General features: G+C 41.8%; 1 protein-coding gene and 1 non-coding gene across 2 annotated transcripts in view; one reads left to right on the forward strand and one right to left on the reverse strand.

Moving 5' to 3' along the window:
- Positions 1-7,483: 7,483 nt before the first annotated feature.
- The window catches only part of RAD17 (RAD17 checkpoint clamp loader component), a 65,065-nt gene continuing 55,019 nt past the window's right edge, over positions 7,484-17,529 (forward strand). The window contains exon 1 of the mRNA XM_045061669.1: positions 7,484-7,623. The gene's annotated coding sequence lies outside the window, so the exon portion shown is untranslated. The remainder of the gene's footprint in view (positions 7,624-17,529) is intronic.
- On the reverse strand, positions 12,293-12,399 carry LOC111556773. Its single transcript, XR_002736504.1, has one exon. It is a non-coding gene; the product is annotated as a U6 spliceosomal RNA (small nuclear RNA).

Below are 17,529 nucleotides of genomic sequence, written 5' to 3' on the forward strand. Positions count from 1 at the left end.
GAAAACCTTTTACTGAATCCAGTAATCTACTGATCAGGATAAAGCAAATCAGACTTTGCCAAGGAAAGAGAAAGGGTTTGGTTTTCACCAGGCTAGGAGCTACGAGAAATTCAGGGAATCCCTGCAAAACGGAACTTGCAGGGAGTACACAGAGCACCCTGCCCCTGTCCCTTCATGGCCTTGCGTGCACTTCAGGTGCTCATGGCTCTTATAGCCTGTCCTGTAGCCCTCTGTACTATGGGAACATCTTCTGTTTTTCTGCAGACACAGCAGGGTTTTTGTACCTGAGACGATGATAGGTGGGAAGGAAGTACCCCCTCTCTTTATCAGACTGTGTGTTCAAGGCCCTCCACTGTTTTCACAACACAGCATAGAAGTCAAAGTCCTTTCGATGGCTCGCCTCTGACTGCATGCCCTCCTAGGCTGGCCACCCTGGCTGGCTTCCCCAGCGTTCCTGGCACAGAGCTGGGGTTCCCTCTGGCTGGAACACTCTTCCCCAGACAGTTGCTCAACTGGTTCCTCACCTCCTATGGGTCTTTCCTTCAGTGACACCTCAGTGACTGATACCAGATCTAAAATTGCAAACTCCTCCTCCTCCTCCTTCCCTGATTTATTTTTCCCCTAGCACTTAGGGCCTTCTAACATACCCCTCCATATTTTACTCATTTTTCAAGTCACACCATGAAAGGCAGGAGGTAGTACAAAAGTGGGAGCCTAGCAAAGCCAAAGGTGATTCTGCCCTGCCTATGATGCCTCTCAAAAGGCCGAGCGACCTAAAACTTTTCCTCTGCCAGAGCCCAAACCTGCTTAAGATGGCCCAAAGTGGAAAGTAAGGTCCATCACTGGGATCATCACTGCATTCCCAATGCTGAAAACAGTATCTGAGACGTAATCAGAGCTCAATAAATACTTTTTAAATAAGGTGAATGAAGGAATAAAATTCCCTTCCTGTAGGGCAGAAAAATAGTCACCTCAGCAAGACTCCAACCTGAATACTGGGAAGCTAACTGCCTGCCCTTCTTCCCAGAGGAAAACATTCCAGATAAAAATGCCTTACAGAGAAATTACCACCACTGAGCCCTCCCCATGTGGAGACGAAGGACCACTGTAGGCACCTACCTGTTGGCTGCAGAGCACCTTAAATGCTCAGCCTTGTTCTCTTGTACACAGTAGTACAGGAAGAACTTTCACCACCAGGCATTTCAGAATAGCTGTTTTGCCGTAGTTGTTTAGAAATATCTCATCCTTTTCTCAAGATTCATTTTTTATTGGTTTTTTTTTTTCACCTTTATTTTTGAGAGAGAGACAGAGCATGAGTTGGGAAGGGACAGAGAGAGAGGGAGACAAAGAATCTGAAGCAGGCTCCAGGTTCTGAGCTGTCAGCACAGAGCCCTGACACAGGGCTCGAACTCACGAATTGTGAGATCATGACCTGAGCCGAAGTCAGACACTTAACAGACTCAGCCACCCAGGTGCCCCAAGATTCATTAAAAAAAATAAATAAATACATAAATACATACACACATACATCTGACATCTCTTCTAAATATATCCTGCTATTTACATAATTGCTTACCAGGACTTTAAAAAATAATTAAATCTTAAACTTGCATTTTTTAGTGAGATGTTTCTCTTATTCTTCCACTATTAAAACCACACAAATGGGGCACCTTGGTGGCTCAGTCGTTTAAGCCTCCAACTCTTGATTTTGGCTCACGGTTTGTGAGACTGAGCCCTGCATCAGGCTCTGTGCTGACAGTGTGGAGCCTGCTTGGGATTCTTTCTCCCTCTCTCTCTGCCCCTTCCATGTGCTCTCATGAGCTCTCTCTCAAAACAAACAAACAAATAAACAAACTTAACCACCCCCCTCCCCCTACACACACATAGTTGAAGAGGTTTCTGTTGTTTTTAGGGTTTAAAGTACCATATTCTTTCAGTATTTGAAAGCCAAGGCCCTTAAAGATTCGAAGACATAACATCATAAAAGAAGGTAAATGGATAGAAAGACATTCAACATCAGTAGCTGTCAGGGGATTGTAGATTTAAACTACAATGACAGTCTGTTACATACCAGTGTCAATTCTAAGTATTGCTGCGGATATAGACATACATAGTAGGCAGGAGTATAAAATGGTACAGCCACTGTGGAAAATTTTGGTAGTTTCTTTTAAACAAGTGATCCAGCAATTGCATTTTTGATATTTACCCAAGGGAAATGAAAACATATGTTCACACAAAGATGTATGGATGACTGTTCACAGCATTACTCAAATGGGCTCCAAACTGGAAACAACCCAGATGTACAACAGAAAGACAAATTGTTAAGTCGATACAACAGAATATATTCAGCAATAATGAATTTCTAATACATGTAACAACGTGGATGAGTCTGAGAGACATTATGCTAACACAGGAAGCCCATCCTCTGTGAAATTCTGGCGAAACTAATATATAACGGACAACAGATTAGTGGTTGCCTAGGGTGGAAGGCTGACTGCAGAGGGCAGGAAGGAACTTTTGGGAGGTGGTAGAAAAGTCTCGGTTTTGGGGCGCCTGGGTGGCGCAGTCGGTTGAGCGTCCGACTTCAGCCAGGTCACGATCTCGCAGTCCATGAGTTCGAGCCCCGCGTCAGGCTCTGGGCTGATGGCTCAGAGCATGGAGCCTGTTTCCGATTCTGTGTCTCCCTCTCTCTCTGCCCCTCCCCCGTTCATGCTATGTCTCTCTCTGTCCCAAAAAAAATAAATAAACGTTGAAAAAAAATTAAAAAAAAAAAAAAAGTCTCGGTTTTGACTAGGGTGATAGTTTGTCAAAACTCAGCATTCTAACAATGGTGCATTTTATATGTAAATTATGCCTCGATAATAGGTTTAAAAACTTTTAAACACACAAAATAAGGGACCTTTAACTGCATTAGGGGACAAGATGAGAAATGTGTTGATCAATTGTATCCTCCTAGATAAGCAAATTATTAAACTGGATGCTCTAAATCAGCAAGAATTTCTTTTTCAATGATATAATAATAGCACTTGTTGCTTCTTTTCTGTGTGCTAGGCACTATTTTAATGTTTTTCTTAGATTATTCCATTTAATCTTCATCTTTCAAGACAATAGCGTTATTAAATATAGACAATTAGCTAACGAGAGGTTGAACCAGATTCTGAATCCTGACTCCTAATGTAAGAGACACTGTGACACTCTTAGCTACTGCTTTCTGTCACTGGAAGAATATGAATGAGCGTTACATCAGAATAAACCACGTTTCTATCATTTATGACATCAAACAGTACTAAAAGTAAAAATCTTTTTTCCCCCAAATTTTTATAAAATCATCTTTGTTCCTTTACAAGTTTATTTCCTAAATAAGTAAGTTTTTCTATTTTTATTCATCAAGACAGACAGGAAATAATCCCTAAGGAGCTATGTTTTGCCTCTAATGCAAACTCCTGCTTATAAATGCACTCTCACACCTTTGTTAAGGAGGGTATGCTCAGGGCTAGGCAGCCAGCGGTGGAGAAAATGGAATTGGTCAACACAAAGGAAAAAAGTAGTAAGAGGAAAGAGTAAGCAATCACAGGATTAGCTAAGAATATATATGTAATTTTTTGGAAAGGTCATCTGAGCTTTATTGTACATCAATGGTCCATCCTGGAGCCTGCGTCTTAGCATTCCTGGGGATGGTGGTCCTGGGGCCAGCCCCAACCCCAAACCCAAATGCCCCAGCCCTGCCCAGCTCCCAATCCAGTGCTGGGTTAGCATGCTTTGGGAGTAGGGAGGGGTGGGGTGGCCAGAATTCTTGCCCACAAAGCCCAGGTGGGGCTTGGTCCTGGGACCCTGGGCTCCTAGGAGGTGGGACAGGGTGGGCTCTTGGGATAGGAGAGCCCCCAATCCTCTGGAGCCCAGATCCTGGCCTACACAGGGGCCCAGCCTGCTGAGTGGGGCCTGGCCTGGCAGATTCTACAGGGTGTCTGTTGGAGCAGCCGTGGATGAGAGCATGGCACTCACTCCAGCTCATTCTCCGGTGCAGGCCTGTCTCATCTACTTGCCTGGGGTCACAGCCCCCATGGCTGTCTCTGCCCAGCAGCATGTGTTGCAGGCATCACCTGGGCCTTGGGTAGCAGCAGGCTCTGGTGGCTGGGCTGCGTGGCTACGAATATTTTTTAATGTGCCACATAAATTCAGGTATCATGGTCTGGTCTTTCTAGCCTTTCTGCTATTCACAGTTAACATAATGAGCTTTCCCATGATCCAATACTCTTACTGTTTTAAAAAATGTAACTTTGGGAACTGGTGGATGTATACTCTCCCCTTTTTTATATACTTAACATTAATAAACCAAACGACTTTCAGAACACATTTCTTCTAAGAAAGGGAAAATGTTAGAAGTTACTAATGTTCCACTCAGCCAGTTTTCAATATATTCAATGTTGACAACCAGGGAGGCCCAGCAGGATGTGTGACAGAGAAGGCTCTGACTCAGGAGGTCTGAGTTCAAATTTCACTCCACCACATGCTGCTCTGTGATCTCGGGCAAGTCATTTAACTTCTCAGAGCGCGTTTTCCAATCTCCAAAATGAGTTTAAGCATTACTACTTTATAGGGTTATTTTGGGAACCATTGATATGATATATTTCAAGTCCATGTTTATTGAATTAGAGTTTGGGAGTATTAGTCCCATTGTTAAATGGGAGGATTGGACAAGATGTTTTGGTTCTTCAGGACTCTAAAATTATGGTTCTGGATCATCTTTTCCCAGTGTGTGCCCCATGGGACACTAGTTCTTTGGACTATTAAGTGTTGCTAGGAATAAAAGGGTCCTTCTGGTTTTATTTTTCTATGCTAGTAAAAGCTATGCATGACTGGCCCAAAATTACACAGGTAGTGGAAGAGCCAGAACTAGAAGCCATATCTCTGGCTCCTGGCCCAGTGTTCTGGTCGCTTGGGAAAGGCCACAGGATGAACCAATTACAAACAGTGAGCAATCTTCCTACTTTTGCACTAAAACAACTCTCTGAAAAGGGACCACTGACTTCCTAATTGCTAAATCCAAGATCTAGTCTTGCTCCTCGGTCTCCTCCACCTGTGCAGAAGCTGTGGCACTACTGATCTGCCACGCCCAGGCCCCTGGTTGACCTTAGCCCCTCAAACCCTACAGGAATGAGGAACCACCCCATGTCTGCCTGCTCAGGCTCCTTTTCCTTTCTGTCCTGCTCTGTATGTTTGGCTTCCACTATTAAACACACTTACACATTTCCAGCTGGATATCCTGCCAGCAATTCAAACACAGCTGTTCAGGGGCGCCTGGGTGGCTCAGTCGATTAAGTGTCTGACTTCAGCTCAGGTCATGATCTCGCAGTCCATGAGTTCGAGCCCCGCGTCGGGCTCTGTGCTGACCGCTCTGAGCCAGGAGCCTGTTTCAGATTCTGTGTCTCCCTCTCTCTCTGACCCTCCCCCATTCATGCTCTGTCTCTCTCTGTCTCAAAAATAAATAAACGTTAAAAAATATTTTTAAAAATAAAAATAAACAAATAAATAAAAAACACAGCTGTTCAAAAACAAACTCACTGCCCTCCCACTCCCACCCTAGATCTATCTCATCCTGAGTCCTCTAGTTCTGCAAACGTTTCAACCATGCTCCAAAACACCCAGGTCCAAAACTTTGGGATTTCTCTTTTCCTTGACCCCTTCAGATGCCAAGATGTCTAGGCGCACAAAATCTCCTGAAACCATATCCTTTGGATATTAACTTCACAGCCCTGGCTGGATTTCTTATTACCTCTTCCAGGTGAAACCAATAGTCCCCAAGTCATCCTATACACTGCTGCTCCAAGCACAGATCCAGAGATGCCCCCCCTCTTGCCCTAAAACATTCCATGGCTCCCATGCCATAAAGTGTCACCCTGTTATCTACGAGACTCATTTTTACTTCACATGTCAGCTGTCACTGCTTCCTGGACATGTTCTGTGCTTCCATTAAGAAGGACTGCACCGGGGTGCCTGGGTGGCTCAGTTAGTCAAGCGTCCGACTTCAGCTTGGGTCATGATCTCTCTGTGGGTTTGGGCCCCACATTGGGCTCTGTGTTGACAGCTTAGAACCTGGAGCCTGCTTCAGATTCTGTATCTCCTTCTCTCTCTGCCCCTTCCCAGCTTGCACTCTGTCTCTGTCTCTCTCAAAAACAAGTAAACATTAAAAAAAAAGGACTGCACCTGTGCCCAGTCCTCCTCAGGGCAATCAGTCACCTTCAAGTCTGCTGGTGCTCATCTCCACGCCAGGAACGCTGACTCCTCTGTAGTCCCCCGCAGCTCATGACAGCCACTCCCCCCAGCAGCCCTCCTGACACCCCTGAGCCAGACGTGATCTCTGAGCTTTCCTAGCTCTGTGTTGTACCTTTTAATTTTTTTTAAGTCTTTATTTATTTAAGTAATCTACACACACAACACGGGGCTTGAACTCATGACCGCTCTCACAGAAGACCCAGGCAGGCATCCCTGTACCTTTTTAATAGTCCTTTTTCCTGACATGTGTATTGCACACGCCCCTACAGTAGCTCGATGTATCCTTAACTCACTGACCTGTTCAAAGAACGGTGACAGACCGAAATGAAGAAACAGACTCCTGCCCAGAAATCTTGGACTAGAAGCATCCACACCCACTAGCCTGATACTTGCCCTAGCAAACACAATGGTCAAACAGACACCCAATTCCTGTCAGGCTTGGCAAAGAGGAACTAACTTGAGCCCTCCCTGGTGAACAATGGCCTGCTACACAACACTGCAGCATTATGTTTTTAAACTTTTTATGAAAATAATTTTAGATTTACAGTAAGTTGCAAAGATAGTGCAGAGCTCCTGTATACCCTTTGCTCACACTCCTCTAATGTTAACATTTACCAAAATTAACAAGTTAATATTGACACATGGAATTAACTAAACCACAGACTTTATTGGGATTTCCGCAGTCATTTCTACTGATGTCCTTTTTCTGGTGCTGGACACGTATTTTTAAGGCTCAATACTAATAGGAAAAAATAATAAAGGAGGAGAGGGAAAAGGCAGAAACAGATTCTTTCAAACCTATTCCTTTTTTTTTTTTTTTTTTTTTTTTAACGAGACGAGACCATTAAACTAGCGTTTAGGGGAAAAAAAGCAGCCAGTGGGCCAACTTGTACACAACCTGCCGGGTTTGCACGAATCTGCGCAGCCCGGGTCCCGGGTCCTCCCCACTCGCCGTTCCCACCAGCCCTGCCTGACCACGCGCCCCCACAACGCCCGTCGCGGGGACCCGACCAGGGGACCGGACCAGGGAATCCCGCCCGGCGCCCAGGACCCCCACCGCCCTCGCGCCCCACCTGGCGCGCTCACCTGGCGCCGAGCCTCTCCGCCGCGCGCGTCGCCGCCCTCCAGCCACGTGACCACGCGCGCCGCCGGGACCAGAAGGAGGGGCGAGGCCGCCGGAGCCGGACCCCGCTGGTTTGGTCAGCTGCCTGCGTGAGCTGGTCGGTTGGCGCGGGAGATGTTAGCTCCGTCCGGCTGCAGAGCCTGGGGTTTGCCCCCTACGAGCCACCGAATTAGAAATGTTAGCGCGGAGACCGAGAGACACAACAAGACCGCGGGCTCTCAGGAAAGGTGAAAATGAGATGGTGCAAACATGAAGTGTGTAGGGGGTAAGGGACCGAGGGATCCGAGCTGAGTCAGTTCAGCGGCGCAGGTGGACCGGGAAAGTAGGCTTTCCGTACTGAGAACGGAGGAGGGCTTTACGGGCGAGAGGAACTTCTGGGGCAGAGGCGTGGCTGTGGGAGGGAACAAGAGTGGGGCGGAAAGAGCTGCCACTGGAACTGATTCCATGGATTACTAGAGGCGGGCCCTGCCCTCCCCCCCCATCCCCCACCCTCCAGAACGTTCAGAGTCTGTAGTGATGAGGGAGCGTGTGGCAAGCTGAGGGCTATAACAGCGCGCACACACATACCCTCACACACCCTCCAAAGTGGGATATGTGTGATACTCCTCAGATGCCCATGGCTACCCAAGACCAAAGGAAAGGAAAGCAAATGGTTGACTGATCACAGTCATGCAGGACAGGAACCTCCTTCATTTTACAGATAACTTAGTAAACTGCAAGGAAAACACAATCTTATCCATAGTCTAATCTCCAGAAACCTATAGACTCCGTTTCCTGGAGCCTTAATATCACCCTCATCAAGATGAAGGGGTTTCAAGTGCTTGCCATGGTGATGTGGGAAACAAAGGCAAATGAAAAATTCCCGTATTGGTTACGGCCCACTGACAAATCCTTGAAGCAGGCAGAGTGACCTTCTTTTAGGAGCTCAGCTGCCTCAATGATGGTACTTTGCTGGGGATAAAAGGGAATCTTGCTTAACATTATCCTGCCCCCTGCCCCTAGGATCCTGTGAGTCTTCTTAAACACATAGAAATTCCTTTGCAAACCTCTTTTATCTTCCCCCCCAAGTATATGTTGGCAATTATACTCCAAGCATATGGCTCCTTACATATATTTGAAGGGTCTCATGTCTGAGGTTTTACTTAACAGTAATAAATGTTTTTCTAACAACAGCTAGCCCCTCAAGGTCCTGGAAACCTTGCTTCCAAAACACTGTCCCTAACCCCATCCCAACCTGAAGGTATATAATCAGTCACTCCTCACAACCCCAGTGCAGCTCTTTCTGCCCACGGGTACTGTCCCCGTGCTTTAGTAAAATCACATTTTTTGCACCAAAAACATCTTCAAGAATTCTTTCTTGGCTGTCACCTCCAAACCCCGCCATCACTTGAAACCCCATCAAATAGCTTCAGTGCCTGGGTGAAATGATTTTGATAGTATTTCCTAATATCAACATAATCGAAATAACTTTGGCTGGATTTAAAGATTATTCTGGATTAGAAACAAACAAGTGAACCCTTCTTTGCCTTAGTAGACTTCTTTTATTCTTCCTCTTCTCCAGATTCAGCCCATACTTCCCTTAACCACCCACTTCCCCCAAGTAAACATACCATACTTACATGGAAAACCAGACTTAGAACAAGATCAGTGCTCTGTGGATATTAGATGCTCAGAGATTTAAGATTATCTTAAGAGATTTAATGTATTTATTTTATTTTTAATTTTTATTTATCTTTTTAATTTACATCCAAGTTAGCATATAGTACAACATTGATTTCAGGAGTAGATTCCTTAATGTCCCTTACCCATTTAGCTGATCCCCCCTCCCACAACCCCTCCAACAACCCTGTTTGTTCTCCATATTTAAGAGTCTCTTATGGTTTGTCCCCCTCCCTGTTTTTATATTATTTTTATTTCCCTTCCCTTATTGTCATCTGTTTTGTATCTTAAAGTCCTCATAAGAGTGAATTCATATGATATTTATCTTTCTCTAATTTTGCTTAGCATAATACACTCTAGTTCCATCCACGTAGTTGCAAATGGTAAGATATCATTCTTTTTGATTGCTGAGTAATACTCCATTGTGTGTGTGTGTGTGTGTGTGTGTGTGTGTGTGTGTGTGTATACACTCACCCACATCTATATATACATACATCTATATATACATATATATAGATGTGGGTGAGTGTATATATATACGTATGTATATATATGTATATATAGATGTGGGTGAGTGTATATATACACCGCATCTTTTTATCCATCCATTGATGGACATTTGAGCTCTTTCCATACTTTGGCTATTGTTGATAGAACTGCTATAAACATTGGGGTGCATGTGCCCCTTTGAAACAGCCTGTATCCCTTGGATAAATACCTAGTAGTGTAATTGCTGGGTCGTAGGGTCGTTCTGTTTTTAATTTTTTGAGGACCCTCCATACTGTTTTCCAGAGTGGCTGCATCAGTTTGCATTCCCATCAGCAGTGCAAAAGAGATCTTTTCTCTGCATCATTGCCAACATCTGTTGTTGCCTAAGTTGTTAATGTTGGCCATTCTGACAGGTGAGGTTGTATCTCATTGTGGTGTTGATTTGTATTTCCTGGATGATGAATGATACTGAGCATTTTTTCATGTGTTGGTTGGCCATCTGGATGTCCTCTTTGGAGAAGTGTCTATTCATGTCTTTTGCCCATTTCTTCACTGCATGATTTGTTTTTTGGGCGTTGAGTTTGAGAAGTTCTTTATAGATTTTGGATACTAACCTTTTATCTGGTATGTCATTTGCAAATATCTTCTCCCATTCTGTCAGTTGCCGTTTAGTTTTGCTGATTGTTTCCTTCCCTGTGCAGAAGCTTTTTATTTTGATGAGGTCCCAGTAGTTCATCTTTGCTTTTGTTTCCCTTGCCTCCGGAGACATATTGAGTAAGAAGTTGCTGCAGCCAAGATCAGAGAGGTTTTTGCCTGCTTTCTGCTCAAGGATTTTGATGGCTTCCTGTCTTACATTGAGGTCTTTCATCCATTTTATTTTTGTGTATGGTGTAAGAAAGTGGTCCAGGTTCATTCTTCTACATGTTGCTGTCCAGTTTTCCCAGTACCACTTGCTGAAGAGACTGTCTTTATTCCACTGAATATTCTTTCCTGCTTTGTCAAAGATTAGTTGGCCATATGTTTCTGAGTCCATTTCTGGGTTCTCTGTTCTGTTCCATTGATCTGAGTGTCTGTTCTTGTGCCATTAGAGATTAATATATTTATAATTTTAAAGTCAATTTGTCTACTATTCTAGCATATTCAATAGCTTTGCAAACCAAAAATAGTTTTTCTTCACTTAAAACTTTGACCGATTTAAAATAGACTTCTTTAACCTTAAAAATATTTCAGAACTTTCCCACTAAAAATATTTTAACTCTGTTTTCTTTATCAGACTTCTCCAGAAAGCATAGATTTGAATGCATGCATATTAAATTTTTATTTAAAAAATGCATGAGTTTATTTTTTAAATATTTTTATTTATTTTTGAGACAGAGAGAGACAGAGCATGAGCAGGGGAGAGGCAGGGAAAGAGAGGGAGACACAGAATCTGAAGCCAGCTCCAGGCTCTGAGCTGTCAGCACAGAGCCCGACGCGGGGCTCGAACTCACGGAGTGTGAGATCATGACCTGAGCCGAAGTCGGACGCTCAACCAACTGAGCCACCCAGGCGCCCCTGAAAAAATGCATGAGTTTAAAGTAGGCTTTCATCACCCTTTATGTGCAATGCTGCTAAACTATTGCATAATAAATGTGCGGTGAATCTCTTTAAAAAAACTTCTATCTACCAATTTGAGTACATTTCATTCTTTTCAAGTTTATTTATTTTGAGAGAGAGAGAGAAAACACATGTGCACAAGTGGGGGAGCGGCAGAGAGGAAGAATGAGAGAGAATCCCAACCAAGTGCTGTCAGCCCAGAGCCCACCACGGGGCTCAGTCTCAATCTCAAAAACCAAACCATTAGATCATGAATGGAGCTGAAACAAGTCAGATAGTTAACGGACTGAGCCACCCAGGTGCCCCAAGAGTATCATGTATATTTTATATACAAATCTGTTTCATATGTGTGTTTACATTTCTCCTAATCTGTGGCTGCTGCTGTTCTTAAGTCTTTTTTTTAAGCAGGCTCCATGGCCAACCTGGGGCTAGAACTCATGACCCTGAGATCCAGTTGCGTGCTCTCCTGACTGAGCTAGTCAGGCCCCTCCAATATTAGGTGTCTTTTGAGAGGAAGAGTTTTAAATTTTGAAGTCAAATTTATTGATTCTTTTTTCTTTGGTTTGTGTTTTTTGTGTTCTATCAGATAAATCTTTGCCTAATCAAAGACCACTAAAATTTCTTAGTATGTTTTCATCTAGAAGTTTTATATATTTTAGGTTTTACACATAGGTCTCTGAGACATTTTGAATTAATACGGTATGTGGTTAAGTTTGAAGTTCACTTTTTTTTAATTTTATTAAGTAATCTCTACTTCCAATGTGGGGACTAGAACTCGCAACCCCAAAATCAAGAGTCTTCTGCTCTACCAACCGAGCCAGCCAGGTGCCCCGAGGTTCACTTTTTTGATATGTATACCTATTATTTGTCAAAAAGTTAGTTTCCCCATTGATTTTCCTTTTGCACCTCCATCAAAAATCGCCTGTATAGGCATGGATTTCTTTCTGGACTCTCTTTTCTGTTACAAGATCTGATCTATGTGTCCCTCATTGTAGTATGCCACATTGTCTTGCTTTAGTCTTTATAGCAAATCTTGAAATCACGTACACCAGGGTTGTTTTTAACTTTGTTCTCCTGCTTCAGCATTGTTTGGTTACTCTAGCTCCTCCATGTTTCCATATAAATTCTAGAATCAGCTTAGCAATTTTTCTTTTTATTATGGAACACTTCACAAATTTGCGTGGCATCTTTGTGCAGAGGCCATGCTAAAGTTCACTGTATTGTTCCAATTTTAGTGTATGTGCTGCCAAAATGGGCACTCAGCAACTTTTACTTTAAATTTTTTTTTTAACGTTTATTTATTTTTGAGACAGAGATAGAGCATGAATGGGGGAGGGTCAGAGAGAGAGGGAGACACAGAATCTGAAACAGGCTCTAGGCTCTGAGCGGTCAGCACAGAGCCCGATGCAGGGCTCGAACCCACGTACTGTGAGATCGTGACCTGAGCTGAAGTCGGATACTTAGCCGACTGAGCCACCCAGGCGCCCAGCAACTTTTACTTTAGAAGAGTATGCTGGCATTTTGATTGGGGCTGGATTAATAGATCAATTTGGGGAAAATTGTCATGTTAATAATATTGAATATTCGATATCATGAACATGGTTTATACATCTTTTTTGGATCTTTGATTTCTTTCATTTGAATTTTCAGTATGCAGATCTTGCAAATATTTTGTTAGATTTAACCTAAGTAGGTCATGTTTTTGGTACTATCGTAAATGGTATTGTTCTAATCTTAATTTCCAATTGTTTGTCACTGCTATATGGAAATGCAGTAGTTTTTGTGTATTGGTCTTATATCCTGTGACTTTGTTAACGTCACTTATTAGTTCAAGTAGTTTTTGTATGGATTCTCTTTGGAATTTCTACATCGATTATCATGTTACCTGAGAATACCTTATTTTTTTCCTTACAGTTCTGTATGTCTTTTATTTATTTTCTGCTTAATGCACTGGTGAGGATCCCCAGGATGAGCAAATGATCACTTGGCTTTTTATTCGCTAGCCTCGTGTAACAAATTATATTTTTTTGAATCCTCCCTTCCATAATAATAAATTCCTTAGACAACAAACCTCTGAATGGATTTCAAGGGTCTTTGAGTCTTTGAAAAACATAAATATGTATATCTGTATTACTTCGAGGAAGTGGGTTCATAGCTTATATCAGACTGTCAAAGGGATTTATGTCATCAAAAGTGTTAAGGAACTAAATTTTAAATAAAAGCCTATTTATACATATAAATACGTATATATAAATGATTTTCAGGATGTTGTTTTTCACTACTAAGAACTGGGATGCCTGGGTGACAGAGTTGGTTAAGCATCCGACTCTTGATTTTGGTGCAGATCATGCTCTCACAGTTTATGAGTTTGAGCCTTGCGTTGGGCTCTCAGCTGACAGCGTGGAGTCTGCTTGGGATTCTCTGTCTCTCTCTCTCTCTCAAAATTATTTATTTTGAAAAAATAAATTAAAAAAAAGTTACTAAGAACCGTGATTCTTTTTTTACCTTGGACTCTCCCCACTCCATAGGAAAGGATAAATGCTTCTTGGCAGTTTTTACCCCTATGACTTTTTTTTCTTAAGATTTTTTAAAAAATGTTTATTTTTGAGAGAGATAAAGAGCAAGCAGGGAAGTGGCAGAGAAAGAGGGAGACAGAGGATCAGAAACAGGCTCCGTGCTGACAGCTGAGAGCTGATGTAGGGCTCAAACTCATGAACCCCGAGATCATGACCTCAGCTAAAGTCAGACACTTAACTGACTGAGCCACCCAGGGACCCCTGACCCCTATGACTTTTTGTTAGAAACTAACAAATTTAAATGTTGGTAGGGATTGGTGGTAGAACATTCAAAAGAAATACAGATGAAGTGAGGCAAAATCCCTTTTAAACGCCCACAAAAATAAAAAATATACCAACAAGAGTGGGCATAAGGAAAACAATCAGTGGTTATACATACTTCAAAGCTTGTTAAGGTACTCACGAGGAACAAAATATATCTTATTAAGAAGTCTTATTTACAGAAACATAAAATGATTTAAAATTTAGAATACTTTTTATCTCCTTAGGTTTGTTTTATTATTTTTTTATTAAAAAAATTTTTTTAATGTTTTTTATTTTTGAGACAGAGCATGAGCAGGGGAGGGGCAGAGAGAGGGAGACATAGAATCTGAAGCAGGCTCCAGGCTCTGAGCTGTCAGCACAGAGCCCGACGTGGGGCTTGAACTCATGAACCGTGAGATCATGACCTGAGCTGAAGTCTAACGTTTAACCGAGCCACCCAGGTGCCCCTCCTTAGGTTTATTTTAAACCAATCTACTTAAGTTAAAAACCAAACAAGTAGGTTGAATAAAACCAAAGACAAACAGTAAATGGGGTTATTCCTACAACCTTCTAATAATTGTAACAACATGTTAAAGCACTATCACTAGTTTCAAATAAAAACCTAGAGCTGAAATGAGTATATTAATATTTAATTTAATTATATTAATATTTAATTAATATTTAATTAAAATTCCCAAAAGGTGTATAGCTCTGTATTAGATTCCCTTTTAGATAATAATCTCACTTCTGTTGAAGGAAAATCTTTGAGTCAGTTTTACTGTTAAGCTAATTAGCAACCACTTGATAATTTAGTGAATTCTAGTAATGAAAAAAACATTGTCTTCTCAAAACAGCCATTAATATTACTAAAAATAATAACAGTATGTGCCAAACACTGTTTATTTAATCCTTACAATAGCCCTATGATGTAATTATCCTCATTTTATATGTGATTTGACTGGATAGCACCTATGTGCTATTATCTTAGTCTGAGTAATTCTCTTCTCTATCTCTATACTCATTCTTCAAAGCCCTGCATCCTATAGCATTTATCCTTTTCTGATATTCATAGTAGGAAACAGTTATCTCTTTTATTCTCTATGTTAGAATCTCCAGTAGGGCATTTGCCACAGTCTACCTGATTTGTCTAAAGGGTCCATTTGTATGTATATCTTCCTTGTATACTAGGTTATGATCATCTGAAGGTCAAGAACTTGAGGCTTTCCCCACCAGTTATTTGGTTGGAGTCTTAAATGTATATAATAGGCAATATGATTATTAAAATGAATGTACTAAATGTTCTTTGCTTACAATTTACTCAGGAATTTACTGGACAGATAAACTTACTCATGTGCCAAGTTCCATGTACATTAAGCAGTATAACTTAATGGGTAAGAGCCTGCTAAGATAGACTCCTGACTCTGATACTTCCTAGCTGTGATCTTGACTGGGTCACTTCATTCTGTGCCCTGTTTCCATCACCTGTAATGGAAATAATAATACCTACCTCAGATGGTATCATGTGGATTAATAGAGTTCACTTTTGAAATGTATTTAAGAGTGCTTGGCATGTAAGATACATGTAATATATACATGTAATATACATGTTATTATTTCTTACCCTTTTTTTTTTAAGTTTATTTATTTTGAGAGAGAGCGTGTGAGCAGGAGAGGGGCAGAGAGGGAGAGAAAGAGAATCCCAAGCAGGCTCCTTGCTGTCAGTGCAGAGCCTGACGTGGGGCTTGATCCGATGAACCATGAGATCATGACCTGATCTGAGATCAAAAGTCAGAGGCTTAACCAACTGAGCCTCTCAGGTACCCTTCTTTCTTACCATTCTTGGCAATATTGTAATAGTAAAAAGCTGGAAACAACCTAAAAGTCTATCAGTAAGGGACAGATTAAACCAATCATAGCACTCCTATATGGACTTATGTGCAAACTTTAAAAAGATTAGGGATCCAGGGGTGCCTGGCTGGCTCAGTTGGAAGAGCATGTGACTTAATCTCAGGATCGTGAGCTCAAGCCCACATTGGATGTAAAGATTACTTAAATAAAACTTAAAAAAAAAAAATTAGGGATCCAAAGAAGATGACTAATAGGTACATCAGTAGTCATCAGGGAAATGTAAATCAAGACTAATATGAAATATTACTATACATGCACAGGATGGCTATTAGATGAACAAGTGTTCATCTAGCAGGTACTGGCATGGATGTGGAGAAATTAGATCCCTACTACATAGACAGGGGGAGGGGAATGTAAAGTAATGCAACCATTTTGCAAAACAGTTTGGTCTTTTCGCAAAAAGTTAAACTCAGTTGCGAAAGGACCCAGAAATTTCCCTCTATACACAAGAATTAAAAACCTACATCTACACAAAAAACTGTATACAAATGTTCATAACATAATTCATAAGACCCAGAAAGGATACAACCCAATTGTGCAAATGATGGAATGGATAAACAAGAGGTGGTACATACAGTGGAATATTACTTGATAAAAAGGAATCAGGTACCTACCAGTAGAGGCTGCAATATGGATGACCTTGGAAACAATATGCTAAGTCAAAGAAGCCAGACATAAAAGGCTACATATTGTATGATTCCATTTATATGAAATGCCCAGAATATGCAAAACCATACAGACAAAGTAAACTAGTGATTCCAAGGGGCTAGGAGAAGGGAAAAATGGAAAGTGACTGCTAACAGTACTGGACTTTTTCTAGGTGGGGTAATAAAAATGTTACGTATGGAATTAGATAGTGATGGTTGAAGTATGATGATTACACAATCTTGTGAGTAGAATAAAAGCCAGCTAGTTGTGCACTTTTTTTTTAAGTTTATTTTTTGGGTGAGAGTGCAAGTGAGCAGGGGAGGGGCAGAGAGAGAGGAAGAGAAAGAATCCCAAATAGGCTCTGTGCTATTTAGCGTGGAGCCCAATGTGGGGCTCGAACCCACAAAATGTGAGATTGTGACCTGAGCTGAAACCTAGAGTTAGACACTTAACTGAGCCACCCACGCACCCAATTATGCACTTTAAAGTGACAGATTTGGGGCACCTGGGTGGCTCAGTCAGTTAATCGTCCAACCCTTGATTTCGGCTCAGGTCATGATCTCATTGGCATGAGATCGAGCCCCACCCCATGTTGGGCTCTGCACTGGGTGTAGATCCTGCTTGAGATTCTTTCTCTCCCTCTCTGCCCCTCCCCTGTGCTCTCTGATTTTTTTTGTTTGTTTGTTTTAAAGGTTTATTTATTTCTTTAGGGGGGCAGGGGCAGAGAGAGGGAGACACAGAATCCAAAGCAGGCTCTAGGCTCTGAGCTGTGAGCACAGAACCCAACGCGGGACTTGAACTCACAAACCGCGAGACCATGACCTGAGCCAAAGTCGGACACTTAACCGACTGAGCCACCCAGGGCCCCCATGCTCTCTCTTAATAAATAAACAAACAAGTAAATAAATAAAAATTTAAAAAAACACATAAAGTAAAATTTTATCTTAATTTGAAAGAATAGGGAGGTCTGTATGTTATGAGATGATATACTCTCCAAAATATATTAAATGAAAA

Source organism: Felis catus, chromosome A1 (genome assembly GCF_018350175.1).
Source record: "Felis catus isolate Fca126 chromosome A1, F.catus_Fca126_mat1.0, whole genome shotgun sequence".
Lineage (NCBI taxonomy): Eukaryota > Metazoa > Chordata > Mammalia > Carnivora > Felidae > Felis > Felis catus.